General features: G+C 32.9%; 1 pseudogene; it reads left to right on the top strand.

Annotated features, from left to right (window-relative positions):
* Positions 1 to 1,874: 1,874 nt before the first annotated feature.
* Positions 1,875 to 17,588, top strand: LOC132725791 (long-chain fatty acid transport protein 2-like; annotated as a pseudogene).
* Positions 17,589 to 21,897: the final 4,309 nt, after the last annotated feature.

Below are 21,897 nucleotides of genomic sequence, written 5' to 3'. Positions count from 1 at the left end.
ACACAGACTGGTATTGCTCTCTCTATATATATGCACAATTTCTCAAATTTTCCGAAATGCCTAAGATAATTTTCACAATTGAAATAACATTAGAGTGCTAAAATAGCTCAAAAAAATTCCAACACAATATAACATAGATTTGCTTTGGATTCTTTTATTTCTGCCAAACACTGTATTAAATTTTAACATTTCAAATAATGATTATTAAAGTTGCATGCCTCCAGATTCATGCATATGTTCAAGAATATTTTATAAATGTATTCAGAAGCTAAATATTGTGCAGTGAACAAAGAAAGTAAATAACACATTGCAAAAGACACTTAAAGTCCATATTAATAACCAAAATAATATTAAGATATGCAAAATAGCCCTTACTGCATTTATTTTAGTCATGAAGTAGAAATATGGTGATAAATACTGATAATTAATCGCACATTACAATGATTACATGTTAAATTATTATTACTTGAATTTTTTACTTTTCTTAAAATCTTAGTACATTTTTTCTAAAGATTGGTTTTCTTGAAATATTGTGGCTCATCTGGAGGCATGCAGCTTAAAGATCACCCTTGAATCTGCAATTTTAATTATGTTTCAGATGTGGAGGGAAGTGCTATGGTTGATCCCAGCTGCCTTTGCCACAGCCTACATAGGAATCAAGCTGAGTTGTTCATGGCTTATTCTAGACATACATTATATATCGAAAGTAGTCCCTTGTCTTGTTGGCTTTAAGAAAGCCTGTAGGAAGAAATATTTTATAATTGACCATTTTGAAAACTCAGTTAAACGATGTCCCGATCGAATTTTCTTGTCATACGAGGATCAAACCTTTACATATCAGGTAAGTTGTTGATGATTTGGGTTCATCCTTTAGTGTTTAAACTTAAAACAAAATTTATGACTAAATTTTCCTTATATTGATATTAGAGCTGTCAACTAAAGAAACAATATCTATGTATGTTGATATTTTTCTGCTGATCAATAATTAATAAACATTTTAAAAAATCGATAATTTTGACTAATTAATGTAATGTCTAGAAATTATGAAAATTCATCCAAAACATATAGAAAAGCAGGTGTCCATGTCTTAACACTATGCTGTTGTTACATATACTATAAATGCTGAAATAGTTCATAGCAATGGTGACAAAAAATGGTCAATGGGTATTTATAAACAAGACACTGAACAGAACATATATTTTACTGAAATCATTTAAACAGGTATGAAAGTGAATGACAGACAAATAATTATAGGTAATTATCGATATATATTGGTGTATCGTTGAAATTTGTCATTTGCTATCCATATAAATCATTGATATGCTTTGCACTGAATCAATGACAGCTCTAATATAACTTTATATAAGGCACTTTTATGTACTGTTATCTTCAAATATAGATTAACTGGACAAGTATTTGGAATATAATGATGTAAACAATAATAGATTCAATAGTAAGAATACAATTGAGAAGATTCTAGAAGAATAAAGTAGGTATTCAAAGTATTCAAATGTTCATCATTCATGACTTTTAGAACATAATTATTTTTGCTAGGAGTCTGGCTTCATTTTTATCACATTGATTTTTTGTGTATCATGTTTAAAAAGAGTCTAAATATACTAAATGGAAAAAAAATAAGACACTGACAGTCTCTGACTTGTATTTTCAGGAAGCAAACAAGCAAGCTTATATAATTGCAAGAAAATTGATGGGATTAGGACTTAAGAAGGGTGATACTATTGCATTTTTACAGTATAATGGACCAGACTTTATATGGATGATTTTAGGTAAGGTTACACTGATGAATTGATAATTTTCCATACTTTTAGATACTAAGAAAGGACAAACATTATCTTTTAATATAATGTTAAATAATGATTTTAGAGTATTTTAGATGCTTAATACCTGAAGTAAGTAGCACTGAATGTGAAATTATCTGTTCTAAAAATAATACATAATCATAACCAACCTCTATACCAAATATGAAGATTGTTTACCAACGCATTCTAAAGAAATTGAGCGAACAAGCTTTTTGAAGTCAAGGCCCCTGTGGCCATTGACCCTGTGACCTCTAAAGCAATAGGGATCCTAATGGTCATGACCGAAAAAAAAAAGTCATTGTAATGTTCTCTTAACATCTGTAATTTCAAGATTTTACCAATAATTAAAAATCAATCCCATGCATGTTACTTCCTAAGCTATTTATTCATTTATTTATTTATTTATTTATTCATTATACAAATCTAATTAAATTGTTTGACAGTCAATGAATGTTTAAACTTGTATGTTCTAATGTATTCAACAGTTAAATCTTTAAAATTAAAGAAGTTTTTAATGAAATGAATCAAAAAGATATATTTATTTTTCAGGCTGTTTGAAGGCAGGTATATGTGTATCACTTATCAACACAAATTTACGCGGGAAGGCACTCTTACACTGTCTGAATGTATCTGGAACCAACACCATTGTTACAGGAAGTGGTAATTTAATAGTTCTAAAATTACACCAACATGATAAAGCTGTTTATCATTTTGGAAAAGTATAATTCCAAATGCTTGTAATAAAGAAATATGTTTGAATTTTAATTTATAATATGAGTAAATGACCCATGTATTAAATCATTGTTAAAAGGGAAAAGTGGCAGTGTGGTCAAGTGGTTAACACGTTTGACTAGTAATCTAAGGATTGCTGGCTGCATGGGTTCAAACCCCGTCAGGGACAAACCATTGTTTCCTTGAGCAAGAAACTTTGCATTTATTGCTTTACATTCAGTACCAGTTGGTTCCAGGAACGGATTCAAGAGTGTTTCAAAAAGCTTATAGCTTCCAACACAATGGTGAACCAAACTAAAATAAATTTGTATAAACTAAACTAACAGAAAATATCATATATATAGTAGCAGTATATTATGTTGTTCTGGAACATTTTATTTTATTTACATGCAATATTAATGCGTGTTACTCAACAAAAATAGTCTATGTTTTACAACTGTTCTAAGACTTTACATTAGGATTATGGAAACAACTTAATTTTGGCTTTTTGGTGAGAATTAAGTTTCTCTTTGGTTTTCCTCTTGAGTTATTAAATGCTCAAACTACGCAAATGTATTCTACAGTAAAGACTTTATAAATAGTGAAAATCAAAATATTTTTACCATAGATACAGAGCTGACATTAGCTGTAGATGACCTTCTCTGTGACCTTCCAGACACAGTCGTCTATGTACAAGGACCCTTCAATTATAAACTGTCATCAAGATTTATCTCCCTTCATTTCAATGAAAGTGAGGTCGATATGTTGGATATTGACCCCATTATGAGGTTGGAACAGAAGGAGTCGGATCCAGCTGTGTTTGTATTTACTTCCGGTACAACTGGTAAGTTTCCGGTGTCCTTAACCTTTTTTTTGTTACATTTTATGTTGCATAAACACAGTTTAGGTCATATGGCAATGTTCCAGCTCTACTACTGTGGAGGAAGACTTCACATGCCCTTCCGTGCATTATTTCAGGCACAAACGGGCACCTGAGTAGAACCACCAACATTCTGTATTAGCTAGCTGGATAGCTTCCTCACATGAAAAATATATACTTTTAAATGACATTTTGAAAAGTATTTGTCAAATAAAATGTGTGATTTCCATTTTCTGTATTTTCACTGTAAAAAAATATTTTTCACTGCAGTAAAACATACATTTTTGTACTTTCACTGGTGTCTTGCTAGACTACTTTTTTCTTAATTCAGCCTGGATACACAAAGTTAAAGGGAAAGTTTTCAGATTTGTTTGGTCAAAACAGAAAAAAGTATATAATGAACAGAAAATATATAATGTTTTGTGATATGAAAATGATCAGATTTTATTTGTGGCTTTTGCCACTTGTGAAAATTTTATTTCATATTTCTTGTTGAAAATCAGTCCTGTATTTATAGAAAAAACTTGCATATCCGTTATATATTTAGGTTTACCAAAGGCTGCCACAGTTTCTCATAAACGAATGTTGGCACCGTATATTTTAAGCGGCATTCTAAAACTACGACAGGACGATACGGTTTATGTCACGTTACCGCTGTATCACTCTAACGGACTGTTTGCCAGCGTTTGTTCTGCAATTTGTCATGGTAAGTACTAAATTAATTATTTTATTTTATACATATTAGTATCTGATGAAAGTATGGTCATTTTAAAGTGAAAAAAAAAATACATTTATCTTGGAGACACGCCAGCAATTTTGTATAATTCATCTGAAAAAGCTAGCTAGCTAACAGAACATCAGTGGCTCTCCTTGAGCCTGTTTGTGCCTGAAATAATGAACAGAGTGGCACCTGAGGTCTTCTTCCACCAGTAAAGCTAGAAAGTCGCCATAGTACCTATGCTGTGTTGGTGTGAGGTAAACCAAACCTAAACAAACAAAAAATTAACACAAAAAAAGTCATTTATCAGATGAATATGCAAACCTTCTGCTTTTAAAGCCAATTCCCCCTACTTCTGTGGCTGGATATGTACCAATCAAGCATGTATGTTTAATTACAGGTTCATCTATAGCCATAGCCAAGAAGTTTTCTAAGAGTGGTTTCTGGAATGATGTAAGGCGACATAAGGTCACTGTGTTTACTTATATTGGAGAAATGTGCCGATTTCTTCTTACCAATGAAAAGGTTTGTACAGTATAAATATAGAACTTTATAAGTTAATTTAAAGAAATGTTTAAATGTGCATAGACTGGTATTTTTATGTTTTGGTTGTGTGTGTGTGCTTATTCTAATTAACTACTGAGAGCATTGTCTTGAAATTTGACACATCGAGGGTTGACCGTAAAGCTGTTGTAAGTCCTTCTTTTTTCACATAAGATACTGCAGTCAACCTTCTACATGTCTTGGGAGTTGTAATTGTAACTTATTACCCAAGGCCCATATAATAATGTTTTAATAATTGATTTAGAGCAATATTTTGTCAGATGTTTAACAAATGAAGAAAGTAGTGCTGAAAGTTAGTCATGTGTCATAAAGGTAGCAAAATGTAAACAAAGTGTGTATTTTGACTTCCATACAAAATTTTAATTCACTATAAATACATCAATTACCAACAGAGCTATAGTTGCAAAGATTAGTCCATGTATATAAACTGTTACAAGATAACAAAAAATAAGTTTTTTGGGAAACAAAATTGGTACTATTTTTGAGGCATAATGGGCCTTTAACAATATATATATTTTGTTTACAGTCAGACAAAGACAAAGATCATTATGTCCGTTTGGCAATAGGCAATGGTTTAAGACAAGATATTTTTGCTGAGTTTAAGGAGAGATTTGGTATACCTACCATTGCGGAGTTTTATGCCAGCACAGAGGGTGTGGCAGGATTTGCTAATGTCTCTAATGTGATTGGTTCATGTGGGAGATCCTCCCCATTGCTGGTAGGTAGAAATTTTATTTATAGTTTCATGCAAGTCTGCAAATGATAGACATATTGTTTAATCTCATTTGCCTAATATACAATCTCATGCCTTTTCTATGCTTTGGACATAATAAGTTTTTTTTTATACGCCCGTTTGAAAAACGGGACATATTATGGGAACGCCCCTGGCGGGCGGGCGGGCGGTCGGTCGGGCGGGCGGGCGGGCGACGTCCAATTTTGTCTGGAGCATATCTCCTACATGTATGGAGGGATTTTAATGAAACTTCATAGAAATGTTCACCACTATGAGGAGCAGTGTCGCGCACATGAACCAGGTTTCTAGTCAAAGGTCAAGGTCACACTTAGAGCTCATTGAAAAAACGCTTGTCCGGAGCAAAAACTTCCACATGTATAGAGGGATTTCAATATTACTTGGCACAAATGTTCACCATTGTGAGGGGGAGTGTCGCGCGCAAGATTCGGGTCCTTGCGGCCAAGGTCAAGGTCACACATAGAGGTCAAAGTTCAGATAAAAATATGAAGATGTGTATATGGACCATTTAGTCATCATTTATTGCGGGATTGTAACACAAATGGTCATTATCAAGACTATGGCTGTGATACATATAATTTAGGTCAATATATACAAGGTCAAGGTCACTAAAGATGATGAAATATCCAGATTTTGTCCGGAGCATATCTCCTACACGCATGGAGGGATTTTAATGAAATTTCATAGAAATGTTCACCATTATGAGAAGCCATGTCACGCACATGAACTAGGTCTCTAGGTCAAAGGTCAAGGTCACACTTAGAGCTCATTGAAAAACGCTTGTCCGGAGCAAAACTTCCACATGCATAGAGGGATTTCAATATAACTTGGCACAAATGTTCACCATTGTGAGGCGGAGTGTCGCGCACAAAAATTCAGGTCCCTGCAGCCAAGGTCAAGATCACACATAGAGGTCAAAGTTTAGATAAAAATATGAAGATGTGTATAGGGACGATTTAAATCATCATTTATTGAGGGATTTGTAACACAAATTGTCATTATCATGACTACGGCTCTGTGACACATGTACTTTAGGTCAATATATGCAAGGTCAAGGTCACTAAAGATGGTGAAATATCCAGATTTTGTCTGGAGCATATCTCCTACATGTATGGAAGTAATTTTTATAATACTTTATGGAAAATGTTCACCACCACATGATATGTATTGCTCCAGGTCAAAGGTCAAGGTCACACTTAGAGCTCATTGAAAAACGCTTGTCCGGAGCCCAACTTTCTACATTCATAGGGGGAAATTTCAATATAACTTGGCACAAATGTTCACCATTGTAAGGCTGAGTGTCGCACGCAAAATTCAGATCCCTGCGACCAAAGTCAAGGTTACACATAGAGGTCAAAGTCAGATAAAAATTTGAAGATGTGTATAGGGACCATTTAGTCATCATTTATTGATGGATTGTAGCACAAATGGTAACTATCATGACTACAGGTGTGACACATTTAATTTAGGTTAATATTTGCATGGTCAAGGTCACTGGAGATGATTAAATATCCAGATATTGTCCGGAGCATATTTTCTACATGCCATGGAGGAATTTTAATGTTACTTTTATAGAATTGTTCCCACCACCATGAGACGTAGTGCCCTGCACATGAACAAAGTCTCTAGGTCAAAGGTGAAGGTCAGAACCAGTTAGAGCTCATAGAAAACGCTTTTCTGGAGCAAAAACTTCTACATGCATAGAGGGATTTCAATATAATTTGGCACAAATGTTCATCATTGTGAGGCTGAGTGCCGTGCATAAAATTCAGGTCCCTTGCGACCAAGGTCAAGGTCACACATCCTGTGCATATCTTCCCTACTGATTTGTTTTAAGGTTCATTTAACAACACAGTGCCAAGAAATAAAAACTTGCTTGCTAGATAACACTTATCAATAATGCCCCCATCTCCATCTAAAGCTTTCGTAAACGGGCGTATTTTGTGACTATGGCACCCTTGTTCCAGAATATAATTGTTATAACAAATTTCTCTTAAATTCTTTGATCATGACAAAAATGATTATTTCTAGAGCATTAAAGTGAATTGGTCTACAATAGGTACATATTCCATTAATATTTTGAATATTGATAAAACTAATAAAGAAGGTTAAATAAATAACAATTAATTATCTGCTGTATAAATATAAAATTGCATTTTTTTCTGGATTGGTTTCAAATCCATGATGGCCATTCCTAGGCAGGATAAACTTTGCGAGTTTACTTCATGTCCAGTAGCTGTTGATTAACCAGAAAAAGTCAATTTAAACAAGAGCACTGCATGCATTGTTAACATTCATCTATACTTTTCAGTTGAAAAGGGGCATAACTATAAAAATATTGCTTTCAGAATAATGCCCCTTGTCAAACAACTGGACCATGTCTTGATAAGAAAGCGTTCCAAGTTTCATGTTGATAACTTTTAATTTGCTTGAATAATGGGCTACATTTAGTTTTTGCAATTTTTGCATATAACAAAGATGCTGCAGTGGTCATTAAAGCTTGAATTTTTCTTTAAAACAGACAAGCTAAAAATGATATTTATCTTTTCACATACATATGTTATGCATATCACTGCAGAATTTACTTTTAATTTACAATCATGATTTATTATTAAAGTGAATACAATTATAGGAAAAAGTGGTTCCCTGTGGATTATTTAAATGGGATGTTGAGAACCAGTGTATAGTCAGGGATGAGAGAGGACATTGTATACCTGTAAAACTAGGTAACCATTTCATTGTATACCTGTAAAACTAGGTAAATATTTTATTTATTACATGTAATACTAGGTAACCTTTTCATTGTATACCTGTAAAACTAGGTTACAATTTCATTGTATAGCTGTAAAACTAGGTAACCATTTTATTGTATACCTGTAAAACTAGGTGACCATTTCATTGTATACCTGTAAAACTAGGTAACCATTTCATTGTATAGCTGTAAAACTAGATAACCATTTCATTGTATAGCTGTAAAACTAGGTAACCATTTCAATGTTATAGCTGTAAAACTAGGTAACCATTTCATTGTTTTAGCTGTAAAACTAGGTAGCCATTTTCATTGTTTAGCTGTAAAAACTAGGTAACCATTTCATTGTTTAGCTGTAAAACTAGGTAACCATTTCATTGTTTAGCTGTAAAACTAGGTAACCATTTCATTGTATACCTGTAAAAGTAGGTAACCATTTTATTGTATACCTGTATAACTAGGTATCAATTTCATTGTATAGCTATAAAACTAGATAACCATTTCATTGTATAGCTGTGTAAAACTAAGGTAAACCATTTCATTGTTTAGCTGTAAAACTAGGTAACCATTTCATTGAATACCTGTAAAAGTAGGTAACCATTTTATTGTATACCTGTATAACTAGGTATCAATTTCATTGTATTAGCTGTAAAACCTAGGTAACCATTTCATTGTTTAGCTGTAAAACTAGGTAACCATTTCAATGTATAGCTGTAAAACTAGGTAACCATTTCAATGTTTAGCTGTAAAAACTAGGTAACCATTTCAATTGTATACCTGTAAAAAGTAGGTAACCATTTTATTGTATACCTGTATAACTAGGTATCAATTTCATTGTATTACCTGTATAACTAGGTAAACATTTTTTCTTGTTATACCTATAAAATTAGGCATGTTAGGTGACCATTTCATTGTTTGCTTGTAAAACTATGGTCTGACCATTTCATTATATACCTGTAAAACCTAGGTGACCATTTTATTGTTTACCTGTAAAACTAGGTGACCATTTTATTGTATAACCTGTAAAACTAGGTGACCATTTTATTGTATACCTGTGAAAGTAGGTATAAATTTCATTGTATACTTGTTAAACTTGGTAATTATTTCATTGTATACCTGTAAAACTAGGTTAACCACTTCATTGTATACCTGTAAAACTAGGTGACCATTTCATTGTTTGCTTGTAAACTATGGTCTGACCGATTTCATTGTATACCCTGTAAAAACTAAGGTGACCATTTTATTGTTTGCTTGTAAAACTATGGTCTGGACCATTTCATTGTATACCTGTAAAACTAGGTGACCATTTTATTGTTTACCTGTAAAACTAGGTGACCATTTTATTGTATACCTGTAAAACTAGGTGACCATTTTATTGTTTACCTGTAAAACTAGGTGACCATTTCATTGTATACCTGTAAAACTAGGTGACCATTTTATTGTATACCTGTAAAACTAGGTAACAATTTCATTGTATAACTGTACAACTAGGTGACTATTTTATTGTATACCTGTAAAACTAGGTGACCATTTCATTGTATACCTGTAAAACTAGGTGACCATTTTATTGTATACCTGTAAAACTAGGTAACAATTTCATTGTATACCTAAAACACTAGGTAACCATTTTATAAATTGCATGTAAAACTAGTTAACCTTTTCATTGTTTACCTGCAAAACTAAGTAACTTTGTTTCTGGATGGGTGTTGTTATGTCGAGATTCCACTGTATAATCTTTTATTATTTTCAATTTAAAGGGGAACCGGGTTTACTGTTGATGCAAATAAATAGTGATCAGCCATTTGAATGGTTACAAAGGACAAAAACAACAGTCAGAGACTAAGGTTGTCAGGTATGTTTTAAAAAATGTGAAAAAATATCAAAGTTGATAAAAGATGCTAACAATTATTCCCATTGGCAAGGTATCCAAAAATGGTCTAGATTAACCCTTACTCAATTTATGTGTATTATTCTTTCCTGTCAAAATCTCTGAAGAGTTTTGGTTTTGCTAGATTTTGAGGTACACATTGTTAATTTTAGACAATAGTCCAAAGCTTTCCTGGCTGAAGGAAGAACCTCTGGTGTGAACTTTTGTTCAATGGAACCACCCGCCTTCCCTTAGGTAACCTGATGCCTATTTCACATTGAAGAATTTTATGTCTTTGACAGGATTATTCAAACCAGTTCCCATAAGGAGCCAAGTGATTTGAAAGGACCTTAACCACTCATCAAAGAAGGTACATTTCTCTTTCAAGTTATTCAAGAAAGTTCCATGAACTGGATATTTAGTCAAATGACTTAATTAAAATCTTAACTAAACTTAATTTGTATAATAGATGTGCCATGCTTTGATTATGGACCAGTCCCCCCAAAATATTATGGAATTTCCTCCCAAATCGCATGATGAAAGACGGACAAGTCTATTTTTGATATTAAGGGGTGACAAGGCTTGATTACGGTAGTCCATAAAAAAAGTTCATAGTAAACCATTAGATTTGAATTGAAAAACTACAGTTTTCTTTTATCTTACTGATTTTAGAAATGTGTTAGAAAAGATGGTGACCTTTATTTCAATACTGGTGACTTGATGACGAAAGACAAAGACTATAATGTTTATTTCAATGACAGGATTGGAGATACATTTAGGTAAGTGTGTTTTCAAAATATATATTACTGTAAGAGAATATAATAAGTGAAATGCCACATATTTTAATACCTGAATTGATGTATATTTCTAACATATTGGTACATTCATATAAATAGTATGTATGCTTAGCTCAAAAAGAGAGAGCATCAGATATATAATCAATGGGCCAAGGCAAGACTTATCACAAAACAAAACCGATATTATTTTGATAAAAATAATTGTCTACAGTACCACTTGAACAATGTACCACCTGGGACTAAAGTTTTCACAAGTATGTTCTGTTGAACATTATTGTTGTGTTGTTGTTATTTTAGATGGAAAAGTGAGAATGTATCTACGACAGAAGTAAGCAATCATCTGACAGACATAGATTTCATCATAGATGCTTGTGTCTACGGTGTAAATGTACCAGGTATGTTGTAATTACTGTGTCACAGGGTGGGAAAAATGTGTAGACTGACAAAAAGGGGGACTAGAACCCTCGAATTACTGTCAGAGCTTTATTGTTTATCAGGTGTTATTGGCTTATTTGTATCACGAATTTATCGTATTTATAATAAGGTTTTAGTGATTTCATTGTACATGTATTTTCACTAAGGTCGTAGTGACTGGGCCGGGGATTGAACTTTTTAAAAATTCCCAAAGCAATAAAAAATCCTTTAAAAGGTTCCCTTCATTTTCAGGAAAATGACGGAAAAGCGGGTATGGCAACGCCCCTAATAAAACCCGGGAAGGTCCCCTGAAAATTACCGAAAAAAATGTTTTTTTTTAAAACCTCCTCCCGAAATTTCATTCCGGTCTATGCCTTTCCCAATGTTTCTGCGTTTGAAAGGGGGAAAGAGGGATATGAGTAAACGAAAAAAATTTCGAAGGTAAAATTAAAGGGAAAGAAGTTTTAAATTTATCGAAAAAGAAAACGGCCCTTTTTATTTTTATTACGAGAAACCATCGAAAAAGTATAAACAAATTAATAAGGAAGTATTTATAGACATTTCGACAAATAAAATTAAATTTTAAAATGTATACATATGACCACTGCTTTGATTGTATCAAAGCCATGTCATGAAAAAATGTACTGTTGTTTATCGTTGTTGTCATAATTATTTTTGTTTATCGTTGTTGTTATAATTATTTATTGTGATTTTTAATCAACGTTCCTGAAAAACTATTTTTTGCTAATTGTATCACACATGGCTATACTTCAGGGAGGCAACTGATATATGGAAAAATGATGAATGTTTATCCTTTGCTCCCCTTTTCCAAGCTTTTTAATTTTCTTTGTACATTTTAACCATCTACGCTTGCGATTATATTTTCGACCGAAGACAGTTTGTTTCAACCTTGATTTCCGGTAAACGTAGCGGATAATACTCATTCATTGATAACATTTGGAAATTTAGTTAATATGGTTACGGTACGTTACCGATATCAACTTGATTTCAAAAAATTTACCAAAAACCAATGTTTCTTGATTTAACAAACTCTATTAAAACAATTTCATCTTATAATAAATAAAAAATGTTATTAATACATTCTTATATAATAAATATTTGTTATTAATACATTCTTAGACCTGTGTAGAACGTCGTATATAGGAATTAGAACTCCGTCAATACAATATAAGTAGAATTATTTACTTAAAATTATTAGAAATGTGATAAATATTGAAAATTTTTTCTTTTGTATGAACACATTATCATTAAATAGAAATGGAGTGATGCTAATGGCACTGAATTAAAACAAAATACTAAGAAAAGAAAGATTACAACAGTGGTTAGACAAGGTTTGACACGGTCGTTTGACACGGTCGAGTATCTTCTTTATTTTATTTTATTTCTTTATGTTTTTGCTGACTTGATAACTATTAGTAAGGATATTTGCGCATCTGCATACCGCACCGCAATGGGATCAAAATTGATAATAAATAGAAAAATAAACAATGAAGAGAATGTTGTTAATTTTAAAGAGTGGTGATTACTAATTAACTATGAAATATAAGATTATTGTTTTGGGTTATTGTGTAATAAAGCTTTGAAGCAATTATTACCCGTTATTTAATTCAAAAATGTATTAAACATATGGATTGAATTGTTACGATCAAGTGCAAATGTAAGTACAACTTCCGTAAGTGTTATCTTATTCACTTTCACATTGATACTTGTATTTTTATTATATCCCCTGGCGTCCGTCTGTCTGTCTGTCCGCACTCACAGGAGAGTAATTATGTGGCTAGAGGGACAATAGGTAACTGTTCTTTCTCTTTGATGTCATTCATTCCGTAATGCTTTTAAGTGGCTATTTTCTTTTGTGTGGCTAAAAAGAACAATAGAGAGAACAATAGAGTAGCCACATAATTACTGTCCTGTGAGAACGTCCGTCCGTCCTTCCGTACGTCCGTCCGTTAGCAATTTGGTTTCCGGAGCATAACTTAAGTTCCATTTGGCCCACAATGTTCAAACTTCATAGGATGATTGTCCATATTGAGTAGAAGACCCCTATTGATTTTGGGGTCAAAAGGTCAAAGGTCAAGGTCACTATTGCCCTAACACTGAAAATGGTTTCCGGAGCATAACTTAAGTTCCATTTGACCCACAATGTTCAAACTTCATAGGATGATTGTCCATATTGGGTAGAAGACCCCTATTGATTTTGGGGTCAAAGGTCAAGGTGACTATTACCTTGATACTGAAAACAGTTTCCAGAGCATAACTTAAGTTCCATGTGACCCACAATATTCAAACTTCATAGAATGATTGTCCTTATTGGGTAGGAGACCCTATTGATTTTGGGGCCACAAGGTCAAAGGCCAAGGTCACTATAACTTAAATACCGAAAACAGTTTCCGAAGCATAACTTAAGTTCCATTTGGCCGACAATATTCAAACTTCATAGGATGATTGTCCATATTGGGCAAAAGACCCCTATTGATTTTGGGGTCACTAGGTCAAACTTCAAGAAACCAAAAACAGTTTCCGGAGCATAACTTAAGTTCCATTTGGCCCACCTTATTCAAACTTCATAGGATGATTGTCCATATTGGGTAGAAAACCCCTATTGATTTTGGGGTCACAAGGTCAAAGGTCAAGGTCACTATTACCTTAGTACTGAAAACAGTTTCTAGAGCATAACTTAAGTTCCATTTGGCCCACAATATTCAAACTTCATAGTATGATTGTGCATATTGGATAGAAGACCCCTATTGATTTTTGGGTCACAAGGTCAAAAGTTAAGGTCATTATTTATAAATTAAGTATTAATCAACCTACAGTTGTAAAATTTTATAGGATGAACAGCTAATTCCCATGTCTTACAAATGCTTCATCCTTACTGAAAAAAAAAAACACTTTCGGGCATATAATGCTCCGCCTAGCGGTGCTCTTGTTTTTTCTGTAATTTTGAAACCAGTACTCGAAAAGTTTGAAAAGTAATCGTTCCTTTTTACTATTAATAGTTTCCAGAACTTAAAATTTACCACATTTGTTTTAGTATTCTTCCAAAATGTAAATCGCCTTCCTTCAGTACTTTAAGTACTTTGATATTATTTTGTGTATATAAATTTTAAACAGCAATGAAATCTAGTTCCTTCCTGACTTTAGACACTTTAAAATACTCCCATCAGTATTATAAAATGATATTATTTTGATTTTCTGAGATTCTTTGACATTGTAAGTAATTTATCATGACATTGTTTAAATTCTATATTGCTTGTCTGGTATAATGTTATTGTATATCCGTAATAAAAACTACTTACGTTTATTGTTTCTTTCTGACTTAAGAAAGTTTAGAATACCCCCATCACTACTTTAAGTTCTTTGATATTATTTTGATTTTCTTATTCTTCAAATTCCCTGACGTACATAATTGAACATGTTTGTATTCAATATTGCTTGTCTAGCATTATGTAATTGTGTATATTTATTTTAAACCATAATGAAATCTATCTGCGTTTCCTCAATGCAATTCTGTTTTCTCTTCCCAGGAGAAAAATTATGTTTCAGTTATTATCGATTCCTTATATTGACTGATGTATAGCCTTGTGATAAAGAGTCTTGTTTTATAGATGCACATGCAGTAAAAATCAATGTCAGTAAATGATGTAGTCAAACCAGTTGATCATACTATTGAAGTTGTTTGTAATACTAAACGCATAAAGATTTATTACTTTGTGCTTTTAGTCTGGATAACCATAACTGAAAACAAATTTAAGAGCTAGAATTTGTTTATTATAATTGAAGATATTTTAGGAGGTTTTGTACGGGCTCATGACTGTTTGTATAAAGTTGATATTATAAAAAAGTGAACTATATAATCGTAGCATGCAAACAATTTATGTACAACAATAACGTATCATTTCACTTGTTTCTATATTCAAATAGTTATAAAATGAATTTGTATGTGTATAAATAAAATCAGTGTGATTCAGTTGATCCTGAAACAAGTATCATGTGATCCAGTTTTTGTATTTTCTGATCGAAGATCAGGAAATACAAAGCTGGCATTTAATCTCTGACAGAGCGGCTTAACGACAAAACCTAGCAACAAGTAGTTCTCAAAACAGCTTAAAACTAGCTATTTAAAAGAAAGAAATATTTTATTTTGTTACAAGTATCCAACAAATTACAACGCATTCAAAGTTTTAAAGTAGTGTTGGCTTATAGAATTGTCAAATAAAATTAATGCACAATCACAAATTAGGCGGATGAATATCATTTTAATCAATGAAAATGCTATTTTGAGCGATGTCGATTACCGAATACTACACAAATCTGACTGTCGAGTAGTGGAATATATAGATTCTACATGTCGGACTGTTTTGGCGAGAAGATTTTCGCTAAATTATTTACATCAATTTTAAACAAAAAGGTTTATCTTGAACAAAATACCTCGAAATTAATAAGGATTACAAACCCGAAAAATGAAATGGAAATTCTAAATTTAGAATAACTTGATTTTATTGAGGCTTCGATCGTATAACTTCTCCTTAGTGCAGGAGTAACGCGTTCGTTTGGTGTTTGAGAGGTCTGGGGTTCAAATCCCAGTCGAGGCAACATTTTTTTTTATAATTTTTTGAGTGTCTTTGTTAAGGAGTGGCTGTCATAAAAAAATGAACATAAATGATTTTTTGATGCAACTCTAGTTATGCAAAATTATGTATGTATCAAACTCTGGTTCTCTGCATGATTAATTATAGTGCATAAAATAAACTTATACAGGGAAATACATACAGATATACAGAACGATTTAGATTGAAAAGATCAGAAAAATACCGCAGAGCTTGCAGCCCTTTGATTCAATTTGTTTTTGCGTTTTCTGTTAAAAACGTAAGGCATTGTTAGGATTAAGGTTTCAAGAGTCAACTTGGTACATAAACACATGACGGCACGATCCCTAACTTTTCGGCTGATGGTTTTAAATATCAACCTAACCCTTTCCTTTAACGTGGGTGACGCAAGGTGGTGCTCTTCAAGGACAGAAATGAAACCCGCATGTTAAATTGTGGCTTCAGTAGCATATTGAGTGCACATTATAAAATACAAGTGTCTTCATTTTTTGCATAAAATGTCAAACTTCAGAACGTGTAACTTAGATTGTAAAATTTTATTCGATCGTGGGGAAAAATATTTTCATATGAATTGGAGGCTCCTGGTGCAATTTTCCATACACAATTTAAATTTAACGATTATATATTTGCCGATACAATTTCAGACTTTAACTCAATTACACATGCAAGGTGTAAAAACAAGAAAACATTGCAAAGTATATGATGGCTTCTGATACATTTTATCCAGCATATTTTAAAATGCACATTAATACATTAATCCAGCATACAAGATAGTGTTAAAATACAATTGTGATATTATCAATAAATCATTCGTAACATGTGACCATTTACATACATGTTGTTTCATAATAATTTCATGAACAGTATAAGTAAAGCTGATAAATATTCGAAACTTGTAAAACAAACTGTAAGTATATGGGTCATACTCCGCGTAATTCATGGACAAAAAAATTTAAACTAAATTCATATCACATTCACTTATAATTTAAATAGATTTTATTCAGATATGGCATTGTCCCTGTTTTTGTGCTTTAGGTAGGCCTTTGTCCCTAACATTCACAAGTATTAGCATAGGATGTAAGGATGCACTTTGGAAGACTTTCCAAACGCCTGCTGGCAAGAAACACAAAGTCATCGACGTAATCACGCCCATTTGAAACACCTTAAAGCGCTTATTTCCTTGGATTTTCACATCCGATTTAAGAGAAAAACTTATTTGATTTTAATATCCAATCATATTTCATTATCTTAGACAATATCTTCAATTCGTCTGTATAAATCCGGGGAAAGCTTTCCCGCGCAAATTTACCGGAAATCAGTGTGAAAACATAGTCTACGGTAGAATAAATAGCTTATTAAACAAGCAGAGTGGTTAAATAAAATAAAATGATATGGAACAATATGAGATTAGACACGTCTGCTGCTTGGTTGAATCAAAGTTTATCGCCTTGCAATTTCCTCAGATATAAACGGGAAATTTTATAATTCTGTCAAATCAACAAACAGATTATACATTGTATAATAGTAGTCTAAAAATATTATAATATTCTGTTTAGAATATTATAATATTCTGTTTTCGTTTAAGGTGAAAATGTGAATAGAAATGTGGAGATTTCGGACCGAGACCTATCTATTTTTGATAGACGAAGAATTAATTCAGAACAGCTAGTATTATCATCATTTTAACATCTTATATATTTATCATGACACACACTGCTGGTAAAATTTGCTCGATTTCTGACTGACATGCTTTAACATCGCTATCGATCTTTCTTGCTGGTTTGAAGTTATGTCTACATTTAGTACAATGCTATTGTTCAGTTCTTTATGGTACATGTTAAATAATTGCGTCAAAATTTGTTAATGTCTTTAAAATGTGTTCAACGTAGAAACTGACTTGTATTATATGTTAAGGGTGTGTTTTCGTGGCGAAAAGGTTCGAAAATATTGCAGGGGAATTTTCTACCTTTCGCGCCGCCAACACAAAAAATACAGAAAGAATACACTTACTTAGGCGAGAAAACGACGCGTCATTGAAGTTGATGGCTTTCTCATTCGAATTGTTGTGTATTTGCCAGTCGGAAACAAAAAGATGCAACAATTTCAATTTTCTCGCGCTTTTCGATCTTTCACATTTAGAACCCGAGGCACGTTTTCCCCTTGCTCATGACAAGTCCGACCTGTTCAAATTTACCCCTCATCTGCGAACAACGTCTGATAATAAATGAACGGAAGCAAAAACTCGACGCACGCTACTCTAGTGTTGACAAATAAATTCTGATGTTTTGCATTCAAGTCTGGTTAATTAGTCGGCACGCATCTCTCTTGTTTCCCCAATAAATTTTAAGTATCCACAATAAACTGCGTGCCAGATCAAGATCAAACGATGATGTCGTACTGGCAATGAGGGTATTAGAATAACTTGACATTGTGATTACTCCACTGGTATCGATCTTTCAATCCGTTGCTAATTTTTGAAACATATCACATTTCTAGTGGTTATCTAAGGGAATTTTAATGAAATTGATGAAGAGAACAAATGTTAACTTCTTGACTAATCACGCGATGTCAGTTATGTAATCAATTTCTATAGTTTTTTACAATTTCTGTAACCATAGCAACCACATATTTTCAGTTATGAAACGAATCATGTTTTATGTATTAATTTTAATTTGGTCTTCTATCCCAATACATTAATACGTCAAGAATCATCAACCTAGCTCTTGCACTTTTTTAGTTATGGCAGTACCCAGACCACTTCGAACAGACATAATAACAGACAGATGGACGGACGAATGACAACACTATAAAGACGTGCAAAAGCCCGTATGGGCTTTTATCCAAACATCAGTTATTATCAACCTAACTTTCGAATTTTTTTTGAGTAATGGCAGGAACCAGATTTCTTTGGATGAACAAAATGACAGACTATCAGGGACGGACAGATGAAAAAAATCAAACGAAGTACATTATCTCCAAATGACTCTCTATCCTTATACCAAGCATCATCACCCTAACCAACCTAAATTTTGCATATATCTAATTTTGACTCAAGGATCTTCGGACAGATGAGCGGACGGACGAACGAACGAGCGATTTACCTATAGTCCCCCCCCCCCCCGATATAAAACTGCAAGCCTCGAGTCAATTTGCTGAACGTTATTAGAAAAAGAGAGTATATATTCGGGGTCATGCAGACGTTGTAGATGCATTTCAATACATTACCCATATTGTCGGTATTGAGACAGGTTCTAGAACATGCATGGTACAGTGTAAATAAGTCTACGAAAAGAGCCCCTCAAATGATCTACTGGTAAATAAGAAGTACATATTGAATTTGATATGCACTAACGGTATGTCTTCCTTATAAAGTCTTATTTTAACATTAAAATGGAAGCATAAAAATATCTTTAACTCATAAACATGTCAAAAATAACTTCTTAATCGTTCTTAAGTAGTTGATATTATACATTATACGGCATCATATATCTGAGTCGGTCTATAAAGTAAACGTTCCAAAGACTTTTTAGTATTTAACACCATCTTGCATGTCTTGACTTTTCTGGGATAATGTATTAATGTGCATTTTCACATGTGTGCCAGAAAATGTACAAGAAGCCATCATACAATTTGCAGATGTTTCTCACATGAAGACTATAATTTAACGCCCTTGCTAGCGTAATTGTGTTAAAGTCTGAAATTGTCTCGGCAACTATAGAATCGTGGAATTTAAATTGTGTTTGACAAAATGCATTAGGATTTTCCATTTAATATATTAAAAGATATGTTTTGAAGATCGACTGCAATTTTACAATCTAGCTTGCAAGTTCTAAAGTCTGACATTTTATACAAAAATGTAGACACTTGTAGTTCAAAATGTGCATTCAATATGCACTATTAGCCACCATTTAACATGCAGCTTTCATCTCTGTCATTGGAAAGGAGCACCCCATAATCGGCAGACCCCCGTTATTTAAAGGGATGGATTAGGCTGGTGTTGAAAACCATCAGCCGAAATTCATTAAATTGAATATAAAAACAAGTGAAATGATACCTTATTGTTTTAATGTAAAGTGTTTACAAGGTGCACAATTTATAATTTAAGCTTAATACAAACGAACATGATCGCATACAAAACCTTCTAAGATATCTACAAATAAAATCTAAATAAAGTCTAATGAGGATTTTAAAATACGCTGGAGAAAATGTATCAAAAGCCATAATATACTTTGCAATTATTTCGCGATTTAACGCTCTTGCATGTGTAATTGTGTTAAAGTCTGAAATTGTATCGGCAAATATATAATCGTTAAATTTAAATTGTATATGGAAAATTGCACCAGGAGCCTCCAATTCATATGAAAATATTTTTCCCACGATCGAATAGAATTTTACAATCTCGGTTACACGTTATTATTTTTGACATTTTATGCAAAAAATGAAGACACTTGTATTTTATAATGTGCACTCAATATGCTACTGAAGCCACCATTTAACATGCGGGTTTCATTTCTGTCCTAAGAGAGTACCCCCTAACCGACAACTCCCGTTAAAGGAAAGGATTAGGTTGATATTTAAAACCATCAGCTTAAAAGTTCTGGACACGTGCCGTCATGTGTTTATGTTACAAGTTGTGTCTTTACGCCTTAATAGTAACATTTTACTCAAACAGATTGAAACGTATTTACAAAATTATATAAAAGCAAAAATTGAAAAACTGAATCACATGATACTTGTTTCAGGATCAACATCTATTTGAATAAACAGTCAATGTGATATGGATTTAGTTTATAATTGTTGTCCATGAATTTCACGAAATACGACACAAATATTTTATGCCTGTATTTCAAATTTTAAATGCATGTTTCGACTATTTATGAACTTTCCTTATACTGTTTACAAATTTATTATGAAACAATATGTAATATATCATACTATGTGAATTGTCACATGTAACGAATAATTTATTGATAATATCATTATTTTAAAATAATTGCAATAGCTGCTTTTATTTCTAAAAGTCCCTGCTAAACTTTCTGGTTTAAACTATGTCTACAACACAATGCACGTTTTGAGTTAATTTGATGTACATGGTGTGAAAAGAGTATAATACACGGTGTCACGCAGGTTGTTCAATACTTTTTAATACATAAATCATGGTCGGTGCTGAGACAGGTTCAAGAACATGCATGCTACTGAGTAAAATAGTTCAGGAACAGAGCCCTTCAGTTGATGTGCTGGTAAATTAGAAGTAAATGTTGAATTTGAAATGTATTACTAATATGTGCAGTGTTTCACTAATGAACTCTTTAATTTTCATAAATTTTGGAAGCATGAAAATATAATTTAAACTCATTTATATGTCACAAATAACTTTTTAATCGTTCTTTAATAGCTTATTATTTACATTTTACGGCATCATTCACCTGCGAATGGTCTATAAAGTAAAAGTTCCAAATATTTTTTTGTATTTAAGACCAGTTTACATGTATGGACTTTTCTAGGAAAATGTATTAATGTGCATTTTTAGCTCACCTGAGCTTGCTCAGGGTGAGCTTTTAGGATCGGTGAATGTCCGTCGTCCGTCGTCCGTCGTCCGTCGTCCGTCCGGCCGTCCACAATTACTTGTGAACACTCTAGCGGTCGCATTTTTGCCTCAATCATCATCAAACTTGGTCAGGATGCTTATCTAGTTGAAAGCTCGGATGAGTTCGAACATGGGTCATCTCGGATGAAAAACTAGGTCACAGGAGCTAAAAATAGAAAAACCTTGTGAACACTCTAGTGGTCACATTTTTGACCCAATCATCATCAAACTTTGTCAGGATGCTTGTTTAGATAATAGCTCGGATGAGTTCGAATATGGGTCATCTCGGATGAAAAACTAGGTCACCGGAGCTATAAATAGAAAAACCTTGTGAACACTCTAGCGGTCACATTTTTGCATCAATCATCATCAAACTTGGTCAGGATGCTTATCTAGTTGATAGCTTGG

Source organism: Ruditapes philippinarum, unplaced genomic scaffold, assembly GCF_026571515.1.
Source record: "Ruditapes philippinarum isolate M1 unplaced genomic scaffold, ASM2657151v2 ctg4196_1_1_1_1, whole genome shotgun sequence".
NCBI lineage: Eukaryota > Metazoa > Mollusca > Bivalvia > Venerida > Veneridae > Ruditapes > Ruditapes philippinarum.
Note: the sequence above shows the minus strand (reverse complement) of the source record. Positions and strands in the feature narration are given on the sequence as shown.